Genomic DNA, 23,469 nt, shown 5'->3' with positions numbered 1-23,469 from the left:
GGGTGTCCACAAAGCAAAACAGGCTTACACAAAAGGATTCCTGGAAACAGGCTCACTTAGCGCCCTTGTACCAACAGCACATATCCACAGCACTTATCCATGCCCACAGGCGAACAATAGAGCGCGCAAGTGCGGATGATGCACGGTCGTAACAATACATTCACCAAGTCTCCCAAAGTTTACCATTGCACTTTGATGCCATGCAAGTATTTGACAAAATGGCAATCTTTGAGTGATGGAAAAACATATTGCATGTTTAACAATTTACTGCACAGACTCTAGCAAAATATATATTGTAGGTATTACAATAACAAATTCACAGCTTAGAAACATATCTGTAATCTGTTAAGTACCATACTTTACCACATTGAACCAACTCTTGGTGTAACCGATGTTAAGGTTACGCTTGGTTTCATTTATTGGGCTTAACATCCCACAGTGACTCAAGCTACGAGAGATGCAGTAGTGGAGAGGTAGGGAAATTTCGACCACCTCGAATCTTTTAACAATCACTGACATTGCACAGCAGACGGGCGCCTATGTTTTTGCCTCCATCGAAATGTGGCCACTATGGCCAGGATTCAATCCTTCATATTCGGGTGCAGTAGTCGAGCACCCTAGCCACTGTAACTCCACTGCAGGTACACATTAAGCTTAGTGCTCAAATATAATCTCCTGTTTACATGTCTCGAATTGGATCTTACAACCAAAATGATGTTTATGTTTATGCTCCATCTGTTATGCTCTATATGTACTGCAATGTTAAACAGCTCAACCGCAAATATTTCAATGCACACTCTTGCGTAGGCTTCAGGATGTCAATACAAGACAGACGTAGCACATAATGAAATAAGCAGATTTGCATAGTTATCCGGTCATGAGAAGTCACCCACTGAAAACATTAAACTCAGTGACTAGCACAGGCATAATTTATTTCACATAACTGTACTTAAAGCAGGAGAAATCTTGCTGCACCAAGTCTTTGCGCAGCATAAATCTATAACCCCAGTGAGGATAAGCATGTACAGACACTTCATCTTGCACTTCCATGTGCTTGCCTATGCTGCACGCATACTCCTGGGACACGTGGAGTTAGCACCTCGTCATGATGCTGGTCCACACATGGTCCAGTGACATGAGCTGCTGATCATGGAGGGAATGGAAGCAGCGTTTCAGCTGCCCTATTGTCCTACAAAAAAAACATGGTAAGTGGGCTATGCAATGCCACTATAAAGTTGGTGACGCGCGTAACGCAAGTTGCTGCAGTCAAAGCGAATGCATATGCAGAATAATAAAAATTTTCTCTCCATCATGATGCTTTTCAAATAAAGCCACATCTGCTCTGAGTAACCTGTGGTTTATTGAACTGACAGCTTCGTAATATGCTGTACATGGAATGTATGCTTTGAGCATTTGTTCTTCCAGGCTATCACACACCCTGTGAACGTGTCTGTGCAATGTAATGCAATAAATACCCTTGCACCATTATAGAATGGAAATATTTTGAAACCTTCATTTAAGGAAATATATATCATGCTCAAATGACAAAATAATGCTATGATTTTTGAACAAATCTAAATGCTAAGTAAATATTGATATTGTCATTCAACAAATATAGCTTGACTGACACCCAACCATAATTTGTTTGCTGAAAAGCTCCCCCGCCCCCACAGGCTTGGCCAAAGTTATTTAACTGCAGTGTTATTTAACTAGTAAACAAATGCGACATCAAAGTCAATTTCTTTCACCATACATTGTTCGCTCAACAACACTTGCAACTGTACCAAGCTGTTCGAACAACACGGACATCCACAACCGGTCAGTGTCCGGGATACCATGCAATCCAATATTTAGAATGTGCTGCGCACCTAGCTTTCAATCACTGCTCTGGTGGTGCCGTGAGCTGCGCTGTATCGCTTTTTGCCGCACATGTCGGCATTCTGGAGCCAAAGTCTGCATGGATAGCCACTGCAGCAGGATGCCGGTGTAAGTGCCCGGTTTGAAGAGCTGAGCGAGGGCGCTGTGTGAGAGCACTCGTGCGTCATATGTGCCACCGGGCCACTTTGCGACCACATCGAGGATCTGGCACTTGCTGTCCACCACAAGCTGCACGAAGATGGAGTGGTAGAAATGCCTATTTATATGTACGCTTCCTCATACAGCTCATGGGCCTGGATCTTGACATGAGTGGCATCGATGGCGCCCACAATGCCAGGGAAACCCCCAGCAGCACAGAAGTCGCTCATGCAGCCCGGCACCTCATGCTGGGATGGCCAGCTGTAAAGCAGGAAGCCTATATCACTTCTGGCGCGCATATTCATCGCTTACAGTTGCAGGCAATCATGTGGCGGCACAAAACCGAGATTGAATTCCACGCGTATGCTATTGCGCAGCAAGACTTGTCGTCCCTTACTCCATCGGTGACGTGCCGATGGGGCTCTAAAGAGGATGCAGTGCAGAGCACATGCCCTAAATGTCGAAGGCCAGCTGCCGAGATGGATCTTCGCCACGTTTTATGGACATGCCCAGGAATGCAGCCGTCAAGAATAAGACGACTAAAAGCAGTTGGATCGACTGCCGGCTACACAGGAGGAACATTTACACTTGTGGCTAATGGACAAATAAGAGCCGGAGCTTGCTCCGATTACTTAGAGAAAAACGACTACATGATTCCCTTTAAGTTAAAAGACAGCCTCATTCTATGCCACCATGGCAAGCCTTCCAAAAAAAAAGAAAAAAAAAACTTCTTGTAGACCCTGTATGATGCAAACCCCGTCAAGGTGCGCAATCGGTACTATAAACCTGACTTAGTCAACCGTTGTGCTCGATCAAGGCAATAAGCGCTAATGACCGTAATAAGTGAAAAAAATAAACGTTCCTGAAAATGTTGCTTCGCTGTCGCTAACGTCCGCTATGGGCCCTGTCTATCACAACAACCGCTAAATAAAGGTATACGATTTAAAACAATTTCTTTTATTTCTTCCTGCCTTGACTCTACTGGCCAAGAAACATCACAATAGGCAAAATGGGTGAAATGACAACGGCGGCTCTTACCGTGTCCAGGCTGCGGCGTTCCGTTTCAGTGCGACAACGACTCTTCTTACTGCCCGGCTTACCGTCGACTCGTCCACGCCGACCGGTTCACTAGCATTTATGAGAAAGCCGCCGGTAGCAAAAACTTTAACGCAAGAAGCATTAGGCAGTATGAAATAAACGCATGACTGCGATGAGTCGGGCTCGGTTAACGGATGCTGACCCTGCCGAAGCGAGATCGCAGCTGCAGCTCCATCTCGCAGGGATATTTCCTGTCCCTGAAAGCACATTCACGACACAAGTGGAGATCTGCAACGGGAAGCACGCGATACTGACGCTCCGCAGGCATTCGACGAACGAGAAAACGTCAGCGAACGCACACCACGCCGATAAACACACAACGAGTGACCATCTGTTTAGTTTTACGGCCTCCCAAAACATGACGACGGGATTTAGTGCAGTTTCAGTAATTTTGTGAAGCTGCCGAGAAGCGGCGCGCACATCCTTATTTGACAAAACAACGCAAGAAAGGCAAGGGGTTAAAACAAAAACAAAAACGCGTATATGAACGTCAAGCCAAGCCGCTACTTCTATGGCGTTGCCACCTCTCGGTGAAATATTGCGGCAAACGACGTGACTGTCCAGCTCATTCATAGGCTTTGTGCAGGCATCAAGTCTATCTCGGTTGGCTCTGTATGTCCCTATGGCCAGCGTTCTTAGCTTAGATTTCCCTACGGCTTAGGTCGCTTGCGCAAAAAGTTCTGTGCGCGTTTAAGACTGCGGTTAAGACGGAGGGAAAAGACATCGTTCAGGCAGTCTTAACTGCAAACTTTATTAAGATTGAAAATGGCTGCAGTGCGGCTGCTACGGCTGGATGCACATGATAGACCCGTTCGAACGTGGAAAACGTGCAACTAAGTTTTTCTGTACCCCTTCGTATTGATGCAAAGGTGAAACGCGTCCTCTCGGAGTTGTTTAGTGACCTGGAACTTGTGTCGACGTTCTTCCGTTGCTCTTTGGACTGCCATGCGAGTCGCGCTGGCTTCGTCGGCTTGAGGTGAGCTTGAACATTTTCGCCATTCTTTTGCGCGGGTGCTTTGCTATGATACGTCTCTCGTGTATTAAACGGTGAATGCAGTAAAAAAAAATAATAGTACGCGGAACGTAGTGTTGCTCGTCATCACCTTTTTGTTGGTTCTATGATACCGGGCGATAGAGAATAATTGATGGTGTATTTCCGAAGCCATTTCTTGGTTGCCGTATTTTTCGTCGTAGTTGTTGCGACGCACATATTTTTTTTTTCGTTTTCCCTGTTGTGTGTACTGGCATCGTATATCCCACGGGGGCCTTTAGTGGTGTGACTACGGCTGAACGCGGCACGAGCTGCCGGTTTCAAACCTCGCATGAGTCGCTTGCTAATCGCCTGTTTCTTTCCGCTCAGTGTCTAAAATGGGGCGTGCCGCTCAAACATGCGTTCGTACCGCTACATGTAGGTTCCAAATCAAGAGCAATTGAAATGTGTGTCACAAGTGAAACACGTACGTCTTGTTGATGTGCCTGGCATGAATACACCAAAGCTTTGGGAGGCTTCCAACGCGTCGTGGGCGCCATCCATAGCACTCTCTTCGAGATCCTAGTGCGGGGCTGCATCTGAGAGCGTGCACAAACAGACTGATCGTCTTCGCATTAGTGCTTCAGTGATTTTGCGCTTTTCAAACAGCGCTTGTTCTGCCATCTCAGGTAGCAGCTCGCAAGTAGCCCGTTGATGGTTGGATGTTTATACGTCCCCGATGCTTTTGGTGTCAACGCTGCGTGCTTATTCTGTGCAGCCGGGACGTTCACAGCGTCACCAGAAGTGAGACTAACTGCAGATTGTTTTGATTGCTCCCCAAGCAACCACCGACATCCATCGGACGGCCAGTGGCCATCCGTTTCGGATGTTCCGGATGGCCAATGGACGTCCGCGAACAGCCAGTGGACGTCCGTTCCCGGATCTTTCTCGCATATATGCTGCATGCATGCTTTTTTCGCTCCGACGAGGCAATAAAATAGAAAAGCAGCTTAGTAAAATGTCTAATTCTTCAATATGACATAAAACTAGAAGCGCACATCCATCTTCCGTGATGAAGTGGAAGCAACCAGCGTTCTGCAAAAAGAAAAAAAAACAGGTTAGTAAATAGCCTGTAGCTCATGCACAGCATAATCCTTCACTGGAGGTTTTCTGGAGGCCAATAACAAGAAAATTGAGTATTTCTCATATTGTACCTGCCCTACAACATTTGTTACAAGCAGTCTCAAATATCAGCGAGGTTCTGCCCTCCTTTCCCTTAGTTCACGCCAGTTATATCGCACCCGCTATCTTACGATTATCATATAGATTCATCTGCAATGCTTCAAGGATAAAGCTAAATAAGCTAAACAGTTCAGAAGGCAGTATCATACAGGCCATACCTAAATTAAAATAAGCTGATAACGCACTTCAATAATTTCAAGCACAGAAAAGGCCACTCGCTATCTGAAATTTTTTTTTTTTTTGTAGTGGTGCACAACTTTCAAGCTCGCGAGCTTGGGCGATTATCGCTTATCGCATTGTACAGGAGCAGTTATGCATTTTATCACTGTAATGCACTGCAGCGCAGACTGTGCCCTCGCAACCTGCAACTTGCATTGAAAAATGCAGAGCATGCCACTTGCGAAGGCAAGCATATAAAAAAAAAACATGTTTGACGACCAACTGTTTACCCAGCGCCTTGGTTGACGAAAACAAGGAAGTTGATTATAAGCTCCGCAAGATTGCAAGAGTGGAACGCGATAGCACCTCCAGCAATTTCCTAGTTTGCGTAGAGGAGAGGGAGAGCCAACTCACTCGACATACAAGGACGCCACCGTGCCGATTACTCCTGGTTTTCGGTGTAACTAGCTCCTTAATGCTCTCGCGTTGAAATCTGTCAGTAGGTTCTCTGCGCTGTTACATATTCATACAATTTTCGCTGCGCAGATTTTCACGAAGCTCGATCACAGTACTAACTTTCAAACGCGGTCGCTTTCGCCGGAGTCGTCCGTCCTGATGTGTTATCGTCGTGAACCAGTGTTACTCCAAGGGGGTAATCCTTTCACACTAGGAACTGGCACAACTGCGCAATTGTTGTCCTTGCAGTGCAGACAGATGGGTGAAGGCATTCGAGCATAGTTGCGTGCACCCGCACACAACGGAAAAAAAAAACTGCTGCCGCGAGCCGCGGCGGCTGGACGACAGCCGGCAATGGCGGCACAGAAACACTTGGTACGAAACTACGGCAGAAACATTCATGCGCAGAAATGAATTGGCCGTAATAAGTTAACACTATATTTTTACTGAATATTGTTAATTTCTTTAAATAGGTACCCTTCCCCTATGAAAATCGAATTTTCCTTTTTACTTACTATGTTTTTCTTTTTTGCTTCCTGAACAGCCTTCCTATAGACTTTTCCTTTCTTTTGACTAAAGGAAGTTTCCTTTGAGCTCACCTTGTTGAGACTTTCCTTTCTTTTGACAGAAGGAAGCTCATTTTTAAACTGGCTCTCTTTGGCAATATTAATAATGACCTTCCTTTGTTTGTCCTCAAGTAAAGAGAAAGTAAGTTCTCTTTACTCTTTATGCATCATACCTTCTTTTTTTTTGTTCTTAAGCGAAAACATACGAAGCTCAATTTTCTTTTCAGCTATACTTCTCGTTTTTTTTTCTTTCATTAGTATCCCTTGCACTTTTTTAACTTCTGAACTTCTTGAATAAACCAATTATACATTTATCAAAATATACAAAATCGCATTCGCTTCTTTGCTGTGCAAGTAAACATCATTTTAATTTTTTTTTCATTTTATATTGAATCCATGCTTTTTTTTTTTTTTCATGCGCTAGATCTTATTTTTAGCGCAAGTTTCTTCATAGTCACCCCACAAGGACCAATAATATTCGCCACCTTCCTTCCTTTGTCCTTAAGTGTAAAGATAACTTTCTTTTCATTCATTTCTTGTGCTTATTTTTGTGTGTGTGGCATTACTTGGTCTATTTCTTGCCCCTGTGAATTTTTTAAGATCAAATATAATACATTCAAGAATTTGCATACATGTTAAAGAATGCCAGGTGGTTCTAATTCATCGCTTTCGCAGCCCGCTGGTTCGATGGCGATGCATGCGCGTGACGGTACATCCGTGACCGCTGCTTCAGCACTCTGACACGGTACGCAATAAAGCTCGGCGTAGGGCTGGCAGGGTTCGTCAGTATTTGCGTCGGCATTGCAGCCTGGCAACTCTTGGCTCGCAGCGACGCTGTTAGCAAGCGCGGCCTGCTTCCGTCGTGATTTAGTGCACTTCGGTACGGCGCGACGTTGACGTCGCGCAAGTACGCTTTTACCGTGGTGGCATTTGCAGTGCGTTCGACGGGTAGGCGGTTGCCGCAGCATCATCAATAACGGCTTCAAAAGCCTGCAGTTAAATGCACTTCACGATGTGCCTAGTACCGGATGTCACATTGTTCACGAAAGTCAAGCTCGTTTACCTCCTATCACAGTTTAAAGACCAGCAATTATTACGACAGCGACGTCGGTACCACCACGCACAGAAGCCCCCGCAGCCGAGGTTACGAATACTGCCAGTAAAACCAACGTTCTCACGGCGAGTAAAACCAATGAAGATTGACACGCACCACAAGAATTCCGCAGCAAAAAAAGGGCGCTGCAGCTGCTTGTGGCAATAATTTGCTTAAATTATTTTGTGTTTTGTTACGCATCACATATTACTACTAAAAAACAAACGTTTAAGGTTGTTTATAAATTATAAGTTTTATTTTGAAAGTTTGTTAAGTTTGCAAAAATGCATTTAAAAGTTTGCAATGGCGCTTGAGAATCTAGCGCTATCGTTTTCGTGAAAACAGCCGGCGGCATGCTTCACTATGTGTTTCATGACCGTAGGAAGTTGATTGTTCGCGTTCGTTGTGTTCGTCGTGTTTTCTTAGCGTGAGTAGTGCAAATGGCAGATCATGTCTTGGTTAAATGGGCGACCGCTCAGAAGTGGGACGTATACCCTGTAAGAAACCTACAATCAAAAGAACTGCAGGCGAAACTGATGGATAATCCAAAATACTGGAAGATTATTCCAAACCAAGGAGTACTACATGTCCAGTGGAAGGAGGGGTCGTACTCTCCTACGTTCATTCTCGGAGTGGGTAAGTAGTCAAACATCTCTTGTCTCTTTTCGTTTTCGTGTCCTAATAATGTTTACCTGTGAAACACCTTCCTTTGCTACTCGCGGTGAGTCGTGTCGCGAAGTCGTTTACATGCCCGCATTACGACCGCATTGTGTTAACCGGCAGGTGACAGTAGTGCACATGGTGAAAGAGGTAGACAGTTGATTCCCGGAATTACGTGAAATTAAAACAAAAATGCATAATGAACTGAATTTGCGGAAATAAGAAGTAGAATAAACGCGGCTGCTGTCGTTACGTGGACCTGATTCTCCCTGTTTACACAGCAAATGGCAATTCTCGGTGTTTCGTGATAACAGGAGTAGGCTTCCCAATTTGGGCTCTATAAAAAAAAAAAAACACACCCTGCCCGCACCGTCGTTTCGGAACGGTGCGGCATGGAGGAGGGCAGCTCCTTGATTATTGAAGCTGATTTAGAACAAGTTTTAAAGATGCCCAGGGTGCTCGTTCCGAGACAATTGGTAGTGTAGCAGCGAAACGGACGTTTCCACAGCTGCAGGCGACTGAAGTTTAAGCAGATAAAAGCGCCTAACGTGTTGTCGCATTCATTTACTTTCATATTCATTTGTTTGTTTCTTTTTATTGAAGCGTCAAACATGCTTCCTTTCTTCGCTACCAGCCATTCCTCAGATTTCGCGCAGAGAGAGAAAACTTTATTAAAAAAAAGGAAAAAAAAGTGTGTGTGGTGGAGAGGCAGTGTGTGGAGTCTCCATTCTAAGACTCCAGTGGCCTGGGCTGCCGCTTTTGCCTGAGTTACCAGCCTACGCTGGGTTGCTAGGTCAGAGCATAGCAAAGCAAGCAGTGATATCAGTTACCAACAGCATAATGCTGCAATGATTTTTAGCTGCCGATGTAAAAGTTGCTCCCAGTGCATAGGGTACGGCCAACAGGTGGAAGGGCACCGCTCTCTCCACTTCATTTTCAATGCTGCCGTTGCACTTTGCCACTACTTCTAGATGAGGCTATCTGCCACGGGATCGCATGCTCTCTTTCTTAAAGCTCACGACTGTACATGGGTACAATCCCAGCATTCATGGCCGCATTTCAGTGGAGGTGAAATGCAAGGTGCCTGTGTACGGTATGATGTCATTTGCACATTAAAAACTCCCAGGTGAGCCCACCACTATGGCATCCTTCATAGCTTAAGTTGCTTTGGGACATAAAACACCATGAATTAACCTACCATAAAGCAAAGAGTGGCTATGTTTTACGGTATGCGTGGAAGCTCAAACTGTTTTTGTGGAAATGCATCCTTTATTTTGCCCACAGTAATTGCAGTCGCACTACTGCTCAAGTTGGCAGAATGCCCACTTGAGCAGTAGTGATGCTGGATGGTGTCAGCTCGCAGTTAAACATTACCATGTCCTTTTATGTGCCAAGGTTTGCTCTAGGGCTAATGTTCCTCCTTAAGAATTGTTGCTTTGAACCCTAAACAGTCTCCATGCTACATTTCTCTTGTCAGTGGTCTTCATTTGGTCACTATTTTGCTGATCTCAATATGTGGAACCAGATATCTGCACAATGCATTATACAGAATCATTTTTGTTTAATGCATTTGAGTGCAAATACAATTTAGTGAATAGACCTTGTCACATGTTTTGCAGGAAAACTGCACCTGTGACAAAATGTCTAAGCCAACAGATGCAAAAAAGAGAGTCCTGGAGCTTGAGAATGAACTGGAGTCTACAAAAAAATGAAGAAATATAAGGCCGCAAGAGATGAAGCACGTCAGATGCTTGGTATGTGATAACTTTTTTCTGAAGCCATTGGAATGCTGATCTCCATTGCTATGAGACAAATTATTTGCTGTGTCACCAGATGCTACGTAAAGCATAAAAAATTTAAGTGCTAACTCTTAAATGAACAAGCACTCTTGGTCTGTAGCACGTCCTGGTAAAAGCACCAGTAGGATTATGTTGCTGCAATAAAGTTCCCCCAACACTGAGGATTAGGATCGGTGTTCTTCCTGTAGTCTTTGCAACACATTATAGGTGGTGTGCTGTGGTGCTCAGCTACACCGTGGCACTGCTGCATGACGCCACCAACCACCACGCTTGCAGTGCACGTAGCAGAGGAAATGCTGTCACTCCTGCTCTGCAAGCATGCTTTGTTTGTGTTACAGTGGCTTGCGTGTCACATGTCGTTGCTTGGGATCGGCATGCATCTGAGATTGAGCCTGTTGTCGTATGTGATAGCTGCATGAAAATGCATGGTAAACAAATGCCACTCAAGGTGAGCACCTGTGCTGGTTTGTGCTGCTCAAGCCGAGGCCGAAAAACAGGCGCGGGATCGGATTCCTTTCTGTTCTGGAGTGGTCGGTGACAACAACGCTCCAGTGAACTCGGAGAGCTGCATTTGGTTCAAACATATTCACGGGGTATAAGTTGTAGCTAGATGGCTGCGGCAGGTCTGTGGTGCTCTTGCATTACTGTGGACGACGTATCTGAATAGAACCCTTGATTCCCAGCTCTGCTACATATGTGACCTAGACATGGTGCTTCAGATTTTAACCTCGGAGTCTCCTGCAAATGATGAGGTGCATCTAGAATAACCGCAGGAGGGACACCAAAAACTCTAAATTTGTATGAAATTATCATATGTGGCCTCGTCCCGTCTTGAACCTCAGAGTCCTTGTGGCGTGCGCTTCATTTTCCTGTGCCATTTTGGTCACTTAGGTGGCGTTTTTTTTTTTTCACAACAGAAATTTATGCTTGTGCAAGCTCGGCACCTTGCTCAGCAATCTGCCTAACTTAACTCGGTCACTACACCATGTTAGCAAATGTCGATACGAAAGACAGACACTAGATAGGTGAAGCATGGGCTATCGAGTATCAGCTACACACTCGAGTGTCAGCCTTTGTCCAAATGTATGGCGTATTGCTGCCGCCATACATGCATATTGCATGCTGACCTCTTCAAGGCCCTTGCTACCGACAAACTGTTTCAGGGATGTGATCTGACTAACTTCTGTTAAAGCGCTCACAGCTATCTCGGCATCATCATCCGCACCCATGAATTCATTCTAAGCAACAGCAGCTCCTGTCAGTTTCACTGTAGTTACAACGTCCTCCGCAGTTAATTCAATCCAGGTATTTCCACAGCGAACAGAGAGATCAGAAGTGGGATGTCAGCATTGGCTTCATCAATTGCTCTCAGCATCCCCTAGATTATGTACCACTGATAGGACACCTTGAGTGCGTGAAGGATGCCAGCGACTAGCAGCTAAATTTTGAATGGCGCATTTGGTGGCAGAATGGTCATACAGTCAAGGGCAAAGAAAAGGCTTTTCTCCTGTGGTGAATGTTACATGGGCTGCTGCTGCTAGTGATGGAATAGTGTTTTGTTTAAGCTTCCCTTTTTTTTCAGATGTTGCTGAGCTGGTCAATCAGCTGACGGAATCCGTTAATAATACTGCGTGTCCAACACAAGCAGTTGTGCCGCCAACCGAGGCTCAGGTTAGTTGCTTTAGTCTAGTGTCTGCATGGTTGTCTTCATTACTGCCTTTCTCAATGAAACTTTTTTAAGGGTCACGCAGGAACTTGATTCTAGCTTTATGACAGCACTGCCATAAGTCATGCACTTCCATTGAGAAGTGTGCAGGGATAGGGAAACGAGGAGCTCATTATCCATGTGAATGAAGTCAGCAGTCACTGAATTCAGAGATAGGCAAGAAGCAATGCTCATTATGATTGGTTGGCTCTAAGGGTTTAATGTCCAAAGCGACTCAAGCTATGAGAGATACTGTAGTGGAAGGCTCTGGAATTTTCGACCACTTGGGGTTCTTTAACGTGCACTGACAACACAGAGCACACGGGCACCTTGCGTTTTGCCTCCACTGAAAAGCGGCTGCCGTGTCCGGGATGCTCTTTATGAGGCTGGGCTCACAGACTGCATAATTAGTAGCATGATGATATTTTAAATTAATGTCAATTTAACAGAAACGACAAAAGACAGTGCTATTTCTTAGGTTCGTCGAACAACCATGAAAAAAAATCCCAACTGCTTCCTTTCGTTTTAGTGACTGTTACTTCATTCGTGTGTACTTTGATTTGGAAGAGTTTTTGTGAAAGCTGTAGTGATCGGAAGTGCAAGGTTACTTTTGTTTACGCTTCCTGTTGAGCATACTTCGCTTGGGCTATTGCAAAGCCCTTTTCATCAGAAAAGAGATTTCCATTAGCTTGTCCAATTTTCAGCAATTTCTTAGGTTATCGATCTCGGAAGGCCATCTTTTTGCACTACAACTCGAATGACGCTGCTGGTGCTCCTCTAATGAGGCATTTTAGCAAGCGACTTGGGCCAGTCGTCATGGTATTCAAGCTAATGTGCAGATAATTCACTTGCATCTGACAGCCACCTGCAATGTCATTCTGACAAGTCAAAGACAATTAACCACCATGGTATTGCCAGGAAGGTCTCCTTTGAGAAGGAGTTGTGGCTTCGTAAGCTGATCCAGCAATAGTTCAATTTCACTTTAACCCCTTGAGCACTATTATTTCAAGATTTCAGCTAAAATGTCTTAAAATTACAATATCGTTAAGGCCCCATTACAAGAAAATTTGTTGTCTGTGTTGTGAGCGAAACATCAAGAGCATGGCGCTGGCAAGTGGCATGGCTGAACACACATTCTTCGATGATTTGTGTAGCTTTACGAGACCACATGATATCCAAAAGTTAGGAGGACCTGCTAACTCCGGTCGTTCATTTGAGGTGGGAAGGGGAAATACGAATCAACATTCCAGTGCTCTTTAATGCTGAGTCAGGCTTGCTACACCTAGGCTACACAGACATGCTGATACAGCTTGGTTAAAGCAGGGCTTTATATGTTGGGTGGTAGCCTACACTGGTCGCATCATACCCTTAGAGGCGGAGCTTAAGTGTCCCTTTGGTTTTTATTTTTACTGCTGGTTTCTATTGGTACTGTAATAAAAAGGAGGTATCCGAGGCAGAAAGTGAAGTGGAACTTAAGAGACTTCTGATGCGCGTACAAGAAGAGAGTGAGAAGTTTGGGCTTAAACTGAACATTAAAAAGACGAAGATCATGGCGTCTTGCCCTATCAAGTCCTGGAGCATCAAGGGACAAGAAGTGGAAGCTGTGACAGATTTTCTCTTCTTGGGCTCGAAGATTACCTCGGAAGGAAACTGCAGTCATGAAATTAGGAGACGCCTGCTTCTGGGAAAGAGAGCAATGGTTAGCCTTGACCACCTAGTAAAGAGCAGAGACATTAGTCTGCCAACCAAGATCCGTATAACCCGTGCTATGGTCTTTCCAGTTGTGATGTATGGATGCGAGAGTTGGACTGAGAAAAAGGCTGACCGCCGAAGAATTGACGCGTTTGAATTGTGGTGCTGGCGAAGACTCTTAAGAGTTCCTTGGACTGCCAGAAGATCAAATCAGTCGATATTGTCGACCATAAACCCTGACTGCTCATTGGAGGGTCAAATTTTAAAGTTAAAGCTCAGCTACTTTGGTCATCTGATGAGAAGAGAGGAGTCGCTGGAGAAAGATTTGATGTTGGGAAAGGTTGAGGGTCGCCGGAGAAGGGGTAGGCAGCGAACGCGATGGTTAGATGGCATTCTCGAGGCATTGCAGATGAAGCTATGTGATGTTAAGAAGATAGTGAGAGACCGGAAAGCGTGGCGTGACATGGTCCATAGGGTCACGAAGAGTCGGACACGACTGAACGCCTGAACTGAACTGATCCGAGACAAAAATGTTTGAACCAGAAACTAAGTCAAATGAGCGCAGTGAAGTTTATTGCTCATTACGTGAAAAATCAACTGCCCGCCAATAAGCAGCAATCTAGTCGAGTAACATATAGTGAGGTAACTGGAAATGTCTTACAAGGGACGACCAAGACCAGAAGCCCAGGGGGTTTCATTGGAATGTTGTCAATTTTCATCCACTGACACAGAACTCGCAAAAGTATCTTCTGAGCTGTCATCATCTTCGTCGGAAGAACTACTCATGTCATCACCACTGTTGTCTTCGCTTCCCATAACAATGCAAAAATTGGTGTCTGAGCCATCTTCGGATGGCGAGGATGGCAATGAAGAAAAGCTTCTTTTCCGCGATGACGGGCCAACAGTGCATGCATTGCCTCTACCAGGCACCATTTTTCTCATTAAGGCTGCTTAAAAGCCTTTCAAGCAGTAGAACAAAAAACAGTTAACGGGTCAGTGGTGCCATCTGTCAAATGGCGCATGACCTAAGCCACAGAGGAGCACTGTACTCGCCTAAAACTCTCAGGGTGAGGAACTATCCTGCAAAGACAAGCTACACTCGTCCAAAATGGCTTGAGGGCAACTTTACAAGGACGAGCTGCTTGTCCAAAGCGCTTGAGGGGTTAAATTATGAAAGCTACTTGTGCAAGCTGGAAACTAAATGTTGGCTCAAAGTAGCACATACAGAGCAGGGAGTGCATGCTTTTACTATACCTTCATTGGCAGTTTTTTTAATTGGTTGAGCTTCTGATGTATGAAAAGGATGTTAGTATTTTTAAACAGGAGGTGACAATGTGGGCACTGTGCGCTGTCTAAACTGGCTTTTAATGGCCTTTGCAATGTTAATGATGAGTAACTCCCTTTATTTTCTGACTTAAAATTGTTTTTTTTTATTGTTTAATTGCAAGCATAAATTAGGTCATTAAAAAATCTTTTATTTCTTGTTTTTTCTTCTGCTATAGCAATGCACTATTAGCGCTCATTCCTTTGCGGGGCATTATGTGCCCTCTTTTTGGCTAGTTACTTTAAATACATAGTACAGAATTGTCAGGTTACGCTAATAAAAATGTTAAAAGATGTTTGGCATCATTCAAAATTAGATCACCGCTCGGGAAGGTGTCAAAAACATCCAATGGTTTTCGTATGCCTTCATTGTTGTACATGTTAAAGTACGGCTTCTTGAATGCGTATTTTTACTTGAAAACAAATGACCTTAATTATTAGTTTTGGGGTTTCTTTGAATGTTCTGAAGCTGGTCTTAGTTTTTTGTTGTTTGTAAAGCCCTTTCATTTTCTTATTGCATATCAAGGAATATTGTTGTATGTTATGATACTGGTCATAGTGCTGATATTTGATTTTTGTTTTTGCAGGTGCACATTGGCAGCAATATTATGGTAAACCAGCAGTTGGTTGACCGCATGAAACTCAGTGCGGGCAATCAAGCAACGAGGTTTGCGTGTAACTTGGCGCGGGTTGTGTTCTCACCCGAAGAACTGGAAGAAAGCTCACTCTATGACCGTGTCTGCAATGCCCACAAGGAAGCTCCAAAAAAGGCACTGGACTGCCTAAAATTGGATGTTGTTATCTGTAAGTCCTTGAGCTCATAGCCTGTGCATGTGATGCAAGAGCGTTCTGAAATTGTGATGCAAGAGCGTTCTGAAATATTGTCCAGACAGCTGACTTTTCAGTGATGGTCAGGGCCATAATGCTTGCCTTAATGCATAATGCTGTGGTGCCTGCATGGCACTCACACTGTCCGTGCTCTGTATATTTAATTTACAAAAGCTAAGGAAGGCTGGATGGACTCTAGCTTGTTCATTGCAGTCATGCTTGTTTTTTTTTCTTTTTGCAGCCTACACCTGCTTGCTCAATGGAGTACTGGCCAGGGTGGTCACCGGTTGCACATGTTTCCACTGGGATTGTGGGCAGTGATCCAATTTTTTGTCACAGGGTCTTCGAAAGCAGGCCTAATTGCAAGGCCTAAACAGAGGAAGTACATCTATTCAAATAAATATAAGCTCATACAAACAAATGTTTCAGTCTGAACTTACTTCCTTCGAACATCCACCAAATATCCCATAGTCATCATTCCTTCGAACTTCCTTTGAACCAATAATTGGCCACTGCCTGTGAACTCAACTCAAACTGACAACGGTCTGTTCACTGGGAGCTCAAAGGAAATTCACAGGATGGTCACAGAAAGTTAATTCACTGTGAATTCAGTCAGTAGCCAATTCTTTTTTGAGTTCATGTTGAACTTAAAGGATGTTCCCATTTTTATAAGGGTTTCATGTGAGGATGTTCAAGCGAAACCTACCATACCCCCCTCCCACACACACACACACTGCGATGGAATACGCAACTTTCAACCAAACAGCACGGCCGCTGGCCGCCGGGGACTGGCGGGGATTTCAATTAGCAAAAAAAAACTATTTTTGTAAAGACCCACAGTGCAAGGTAATCCGGCGCTTTCGTTCGCCAAGGCGTGGTCGTGGACCATCGTGGATGGCGAAGCCGCGCAGGTGGTACATGTCGTACATACGTTAAGGCTCAACTAGAGTAACAATTGAAGATCACGATCGCCGCTAACAACGGATACAACGAATTGCGGCATGAAAACTGAGAAATTATTGACAATCGCCCATACTGTGTATGCGCTAGAGTTGTTTAGGCCAACCAGCTAATCATTTGGTATATAATACAATTCGCTATCTCAGGGGCCGAATGGAAGTTGCAAACCTAATTGGATTTTCTATTGAAATTTTGAGTACCATTTGCAAAATCCGAATGGAATTTTAGACGCAATTAGAACTATTTGGAATGCCCAATTGGTATTTGCAGAACCATTTGGTTAATCCAACTGGAATAATTCATTGGAGAGGTGGTGTCCAATATTGGGTCCAGATGTAACCATTTGCAGGTCCCAATTGGCCCCAATGTTTCTTTTTTTTTTTGACTAGACATGACACATCTCGAGCATTGAAGACAAGTGTGAATGTTGAAACAGAATTTTATCAGCGAGGAAATATATGTCCTGGAAACATACTCGTCCGTACGTACATCGGACGTACACCTCGTCTCCCATGCGGATATACAAAAAAACGGACGTAGTCTGTACCTCCGACGGACGTACGAATACGGATGTCCGAAACCGGAGGTTGTACGTATGTCCGACAGACGTACAATTTCGGCAAAGGACGTTCGGCTCTAGCTCGGACGTACAACGGACGTCGGTGGTTGCTTGGGTCATGTGTGCTTGGTGTCAGCACTATGTGTTCATTGTGTGCAACTTGGATGTTCACAGTGCCACTAGAGAAGTGAGACCCGTTGCACCTGTGCTGTTGGTGTCAGCCTTGTCAGCTTTGTGTGGTGCCGAAACGTTCAGTGTCAACACATGTGAAGCTGCAGCTGCCAATATTGGACTTCTAACATATTTAGCAAACCTTAAAGGTTGCTGTATCAGGCTCCAGCATATTTAGGCACTCACTTTTGTGGAGACAATTGGTGGAGTCCTGTCCGGCCTGCTTTCAAAGTGTGATTCACAAGAATGCAGATGTTTGCAAAGTGTTTATGCAGTTAAAAAGGCAATTGCATTCATTTATAGCAAAGTTCAATACACTGTTTAAAATGTATTACTGCATTTGCAACTTTTGGGACCCTTTCATTATCCCGCAGAGTTCACATACTCATACTCCTGTATGCAATGTGAGCAATGTGTTTTGAATACTAATACTACCTGTTGCTGCAAGCAGGTACGTTATGTGTTTGCCAAGAATGTGAGAGATATTTCTTCCCCTGTCTTGAAGACCTTTTTCTCAGGCTGCATTACCACGATAAAAATGTGCTGTAGCAAAATCCAGCTCTGAATCAGGACTTGTCCTTTACGTATTATTTATTTATGTATTATGTTACTGTGAAAGCTACTGTGGCAATCAGCAAAAAACGCTAAAGACGCAGGCACAAAAGTTAAACTTATCCGTGACAAACTGATAGTAAATGGTGTAGCCTATACCTGGAACATAGAAACTAACAGTCGTGTTAAGCTGAGCAGCACTCGCGGCAGCTCATGCGATAAAGACCATTGACAAATATTCAATAAGGAACTCAATCTGCTAAATGTTAATGACTGCAGTATTGCTAATGAGCCTGAACTTTTCGAATTTTTGTCAGTGTTGCACGAACTGCACTTAGTTGCTGGCACAGAAACTTGGTTGCACGATGACGTACAGGACGATGAATTTTTTCCACCCTACTATCATGTCCTCAGGAAAGACCCAAAAACAAGAGGTGGTGGCACCGCCTTGTTAATTAAGAAAACTTTAACCTACAATAATCTTCATCCCATAGATGACCATGAAAGTGTATGGTGCACATTATTTCTTAAGGATACCGCATTGATAATTGGCGTATTGTACAGGCCCCCTGGTAGCTCTGTGGAACTTTTTCAGAAGACGGATGATTATATTGCCAATAAGCGTAGCAGAATAGCACTGTTGGGTGACTTCAACCTACCAGGTGTAGACTGGGAATTTTGAATCCCAGGAACAGTAGAAAAATTGCATGCCGATTACATGTTAGAAATAATGGCTAAGCATGGTCTAATCAGGTGGTTCTAATCCAGCAACTCGAGTGCAAGGGCAGAGCAATGGAATATTGGACTTCTACCAGACGGTACTTTCCAGTACGACGTAACTATAGAGGACGGAATTTCTGATCACAGTTGTGGCGAACATTTGGTTGGATAACAACATTACACGCAACAAAAGGGTAACTGCTTATAACTTTATTCAGGCTGACGATACCGCAATACTTGACAATTTAGAGTTTGCACTCGACAGAATCCCCAATACTAGAGATGTATGCACTTTATGGCCATATTTTAAAGCTTGTTCATGACTGTATGGCTCAATTTACACCCACTAAAATCCGACGAGTAGAAAGACCCACTCCATGGATAATGCGTAACATAATTCACTGAAAACAAAAACTATGGCGTGCACAGCAAAAAATTCCAATATACCCGGTTCTTATTGCTAAGTTCATTATGCCGATGCGAGAAGAGCTACAGAAAGCTAGAAGATTGTATTTTTCTACCACATTACAAGCATATTTGCAAAGTTGTCATAAGTTCTGGCGTTACCTATCCGGCTCTAAACCTGATTTGAATGGTGTTGAGGTGAATGGAAACATCTGCATTACTCCATCCATAATTGCTAACGCGTTTAACAGTTTCTTCAGCTCTGTCTTTGTCCCAAGGCTTGACGATAGCACAACGGTAGCAATGTATAAGGCCAACACTGATTGTAATAAGGATCAAAACATTGTTATCTAGAAAGAAGGAGTGTTGTCTTTGTTACTAAAGATGGGCCCAAAAAAGCCGTCAGGTCCCGATATGATACCTAATGAATTCCTCAGGCATTATTGCAAATGTGTCTCAGAGTTCTTGGTGAAGGTTTTTACTGTATCTCTGCATGAATGTTCTGTTCCGAGTGATTGGCTGCTTACGAGGGTTACTCCAGTTCATAAATCGGGTAAAATTATCCTTTTATATCTATTATATCTACTTCGTGCAAACTACTCGATCATGCTATAGCTAAACACTTAATGAACTTTCTCGAAAATAACAATCTGTTTTACCCCAGGCAACATGGTTTTCGACGTCGCTTATCGACAGTAACTCAACCTATTTTAATCTGTTACCTTTGCAGCAAATAAACAGATAGAGAGCAAAGAAACAGATAAACTTACGTAAAGTATTTGACAAAGTGCGTCATAATAAACTGCTTAAAGAAATGCATGCATATGGCATTGATTTGTAGATTATTAACTTGGTACGCGCTTACCTTTCCGACAGGAAACAATTTGTCGAAATAGCCAGCGAACATTCATCCACCTCTCATGTATCATCCGGTGTATCACAAGGTTCTGTTTTAGGTCCGGTGTTATTTTTAATATACGACATTGCTGAAGATATAGACTGTCATGTGGAAGTGCGGCTGTTCGCACACAACTGTCTCTTGTTTTGCCACGCAAGAACTGATGATGATCAAATGTTGCTGAATTAGTCTTTGAAAAAAGTCCATGATTGTGTATGAAATGGGATATGCAAATCAACCCAATGAAATTTGTTGCCATAACCAGCAAGAAATCTCCACTACTGTTTCCCTATACTATTAACAACAAATTCACATACTTAGGCATCACAATTACTGAACCTTTAAACTGGGGCGTACACATTGATCAGATATTTGGTTCAGCTCAACGAAACCTTGGCCTCTTAAAACGTGAACTGAAACACTCAACACCTGATGTTAAGCTTCAAGCATTGAAAAGTATGGTCCGACCTAAGTTAGAGTACACAAGTATTATATGGGACCCACATTGCCAGTATCAGATCAATGAACTCGAGAAGGTGCAACGATTAGTCTTAAGATCTATAATTTCCGCTTACTAAAAAACACAGTCAGTGACTGCTCTACGCAGCCAAGCTTAACTACCTGAACTAGCCACATGTAGAAAAAATAGCGCGCCTCAAGTTTCTTTATATGCTCTATGAAAATAAGTTTAAATTAGACTCTACTTTGTATATCCAAACCCCATGAAGATTATCAGCCCGTACTAATCACTCATTTGCCATCATGCTGTACACACCTAGAATTGACCTGTTTAAGCACTCATTCCCTCCGAAACCCATTATTGAATTTAACAATCTGAACCCCCAACATTGGTTATAACACTAGCTCAGCTGAGGCTTTCGAGTAAAAACTAGAATTGTATTTCTTGTAGTAATGTTCTTGCCTTTCTTCTGTGTTTTCTCTTTATTTCCAACCCTGTAACAGCCCGTAAGGACTTACAGTGTTTTAAATAAATAAATAAATAAAAATAAATGTCAGTGTTGGCCAAGAAAGTGTAGCAAAATGAGGGGCTTGTAAATGGCACGCTCATGATTGGTTTGCTTCGTGGGGTTTTGTGTCCCACAGTGACTCAAGCTATGAGAGACGTAGTGAAGGCATCCAGAAATTTCGACCACCTGGGGTTCTTTAGCATGCACTGACATCGCACAACACAGACGCAGTATCTGACACTTTCGGCAAGTGGTACTCTCCCTCATCCCCTCCATGGATCACTGCCTCGTTGTGGCGGAGGGCCTTGCGAAACTCGATGAAGTCGTGAGCTGTGCTGTGTAGGGTCACCCAAGATAGGTCACGGCAGAGAGTTCTGACAAAATGTGATTCACTGGAGGAGGTAATGGCAACCCACTCCAGTATTTCTTGCCAAGAAAACCCTATGACCAGTCACAGCCAGAAGATCAAATCAGTCGTTATTGTCGACCATAAACCCTGACTGCTCATTGGAGGATCAAATTATAAAGTTAAAGCTTAGCAACTTTGGTCATCTGATGAGAAGAGAGGAGTCGTTGGAGAAAGATTTGATGTTGGGATAGGTTGAGGGTCACCAAAGAAGGGGTAGGCAGCGAACGCGATGGTTAGATAGTATCCTCGAGGCGCTGCAGATGAAGTTATGTGATGTTAGAAACATAGTGAGAGACCGGAAAGCGTGGCGTTATATGGTCCATAGGGTCGCGAAGAGTCCGACACGATGGTACGACTGAACTGAACTCTCCCTCATAGGGGAGACACAGGACAATTACCTAATGGAATGTGCACACAGTGTGAGAGTGGGAGCTATGCAAGAACCCCTCTATGATAACATCAAGACAACCAGTATAGCAGGGTAGCTAAATCACTCTTACAATTCCATAATAAGCAACAATTCATTGCTATACAGGTTGGACATAAAATTTACCAAGTTTTACATGGGTATTCATTCTGATGAAGGAATCGATGATCAAAAGTATGAGTTGTGCTGACACCACAGAAGTGAAGAAAAGCTCTCCAATCACAATACATAAGGTAACATATTTCATTTCCACTATCATCGCCCTCACAAAATGGTGCTTCATAAGGTGCTACCGTACATTGCATCGGGGGCTTTGCTTTTCGGTTGCATTTTTTTATATGAAAGCAATTGTTTCTATGCAAGGTGCTGGTACTACCCATGACTTCATGTACTCCTGCTCGGCCTGTGCCATATACAGAACGCTGAAAACCGTCTCATCTTTATTTGCCGTTGGCTCAGGCTTTTTCAGATAGTAGCATCACAATATTTTACTAGACAAACTACAATCCTCCAACACTCAACCCTTTAAGGCTCATGATCTTTTTAAATGGCTTAGTTTTTCTTTAGGTTATTGCGCAGGCTGAGTGCATGGAAACAATGTGCACAACAGGCTAATTTGCTAAGATTCTGTATCATGATATATTTATTGTTTGTACACATTTCTTTGTGGTTGTACTATGCCGCACTTCACTATGCCGTCATCATTGAAATATTTGTGTAAATCACAAAAGGCCAACAATTGAATGTAATGATTGCAATATGCCAAGTTTGAAAGCATTTATTTCCAACACATTTCTGCTTACAAAAACTTAAATATTTCGGCAGCAAAATAGCTCGATTGTGGTACAGCAGAACAAAATTGCATACTGTTCGTCACGTCAGCTCTATAAGTGCAGTATCGTCACTTGTCTAGCATCTTAATATTTGCTTTTGCTGTTAAGTGAAAGCCTCCAACAAAGCCTCCAGGCATGAGGTTTTCAGTGGTTTTCAGCCTCCAGGCAGAGATTTTCAATACCTTTAATGATTACAGCAGACAAAGTAGGTCACGGTCACAGCACCCAGCACCAAAAAATGGTTGTTGACGTATTTATGCAGTCTCCTTCGTACCTGATTACATTAGGGACGGTAAATACCGTTAATAAAAGTATGTTCGTTGTCCTTGCTAATATCCGAACACTGTGATTCTCTAACTGCATGTACACTAGCAGCTCATATTGACAATGGTTAACCTATTACTTGAAAGTAGATGGTATGCTACAATTTTAATGGGGTGTTTAGCTGGATTTAAACGAAACTTCAGGAAAAAACAGGGGGGGGGGGACATGTCCACCAATATGTTATACAGAGAAATACCGTAAGGTAGTCTTTTAGGCCCCCTTCTTTTTAATCTCTACATTAAGGATCTTGTTTATGAGGTGCAGCTCCGCGGGTGACAGAAGCTGACCATAAACCCGCAGGTATACCCTTTTCCTCAGTGCCCGACATGCCCGGCCAGAGGCACGGCCGAACATCTCCTGTGGAGCTGCCCTACTTTTGACGCAGTACGGGAGAGAGCACTCAAGTCCCTGGGCGGGCTTCGACCTGCAACCCTGCAGGCATGGGTCGATCCCCCATCGCACATCGGGCCATCAGACGCAACTCGGCTCTGGCGAACTTTTCTTTCTTACTTCAAGGAAGAAGGACCAGGCCATTACTTCGCGGAGCCGACCTCGGGACGACCCTACCTCGAGGAAGAAGTGGACACCGGTCCCTCATATCTATCCCAACCTTCACCCCCACCCCCACCCTTACCC

At 43.8% G+C, this 23,469-nt stretch overlaps 1 long non-coding RNA gene across 1 annotated transcript; it reads left to right on the top strand.

Moving 5' to 3' along the window:
* Positions 1 to 7,990: 7,990 nt before the first annotated feature.
* On the top strand, positions 7,991 to 15,430 carry LOC146183962 (uncharacterized). Its single transcript, XR_014708526.1, has 5 exons — positions 7,991 to 8,011; positions 8,048 to 8,236; positions 9,880 to 10,014; positions 11,642 to 11,730; positions 15,367 to 15,430. It is a non-coding gene; the product is annotated as an uncharacterized LOC146183962 (long non-coding RNA).
* The last annotated feature ends 8,039 nt before the right edge of the window (positions 15,431 to 23,469 follow it).

This window comes from Amblyomma maculatum, chromosome 7 (genome assembly GCF_055883805.1).
Source record: "Amblyomma maculatum isolate TAMU_Amacu chromosome 7, ASM5588380v1, whole genome shotgun sequence".
NCBI classification, from domain to species: domain Eukaryota; kingdom Metazoa; phylum Arthropoda; class Arachnida; order Ixodida; family Ixodidae; genus Amblyomma; species Amblyomma maculatum.
Note: the sequence above shows the minus strand (reverse complement) of the source record. Positions and strands in the feature narration are given on the sequence as shown.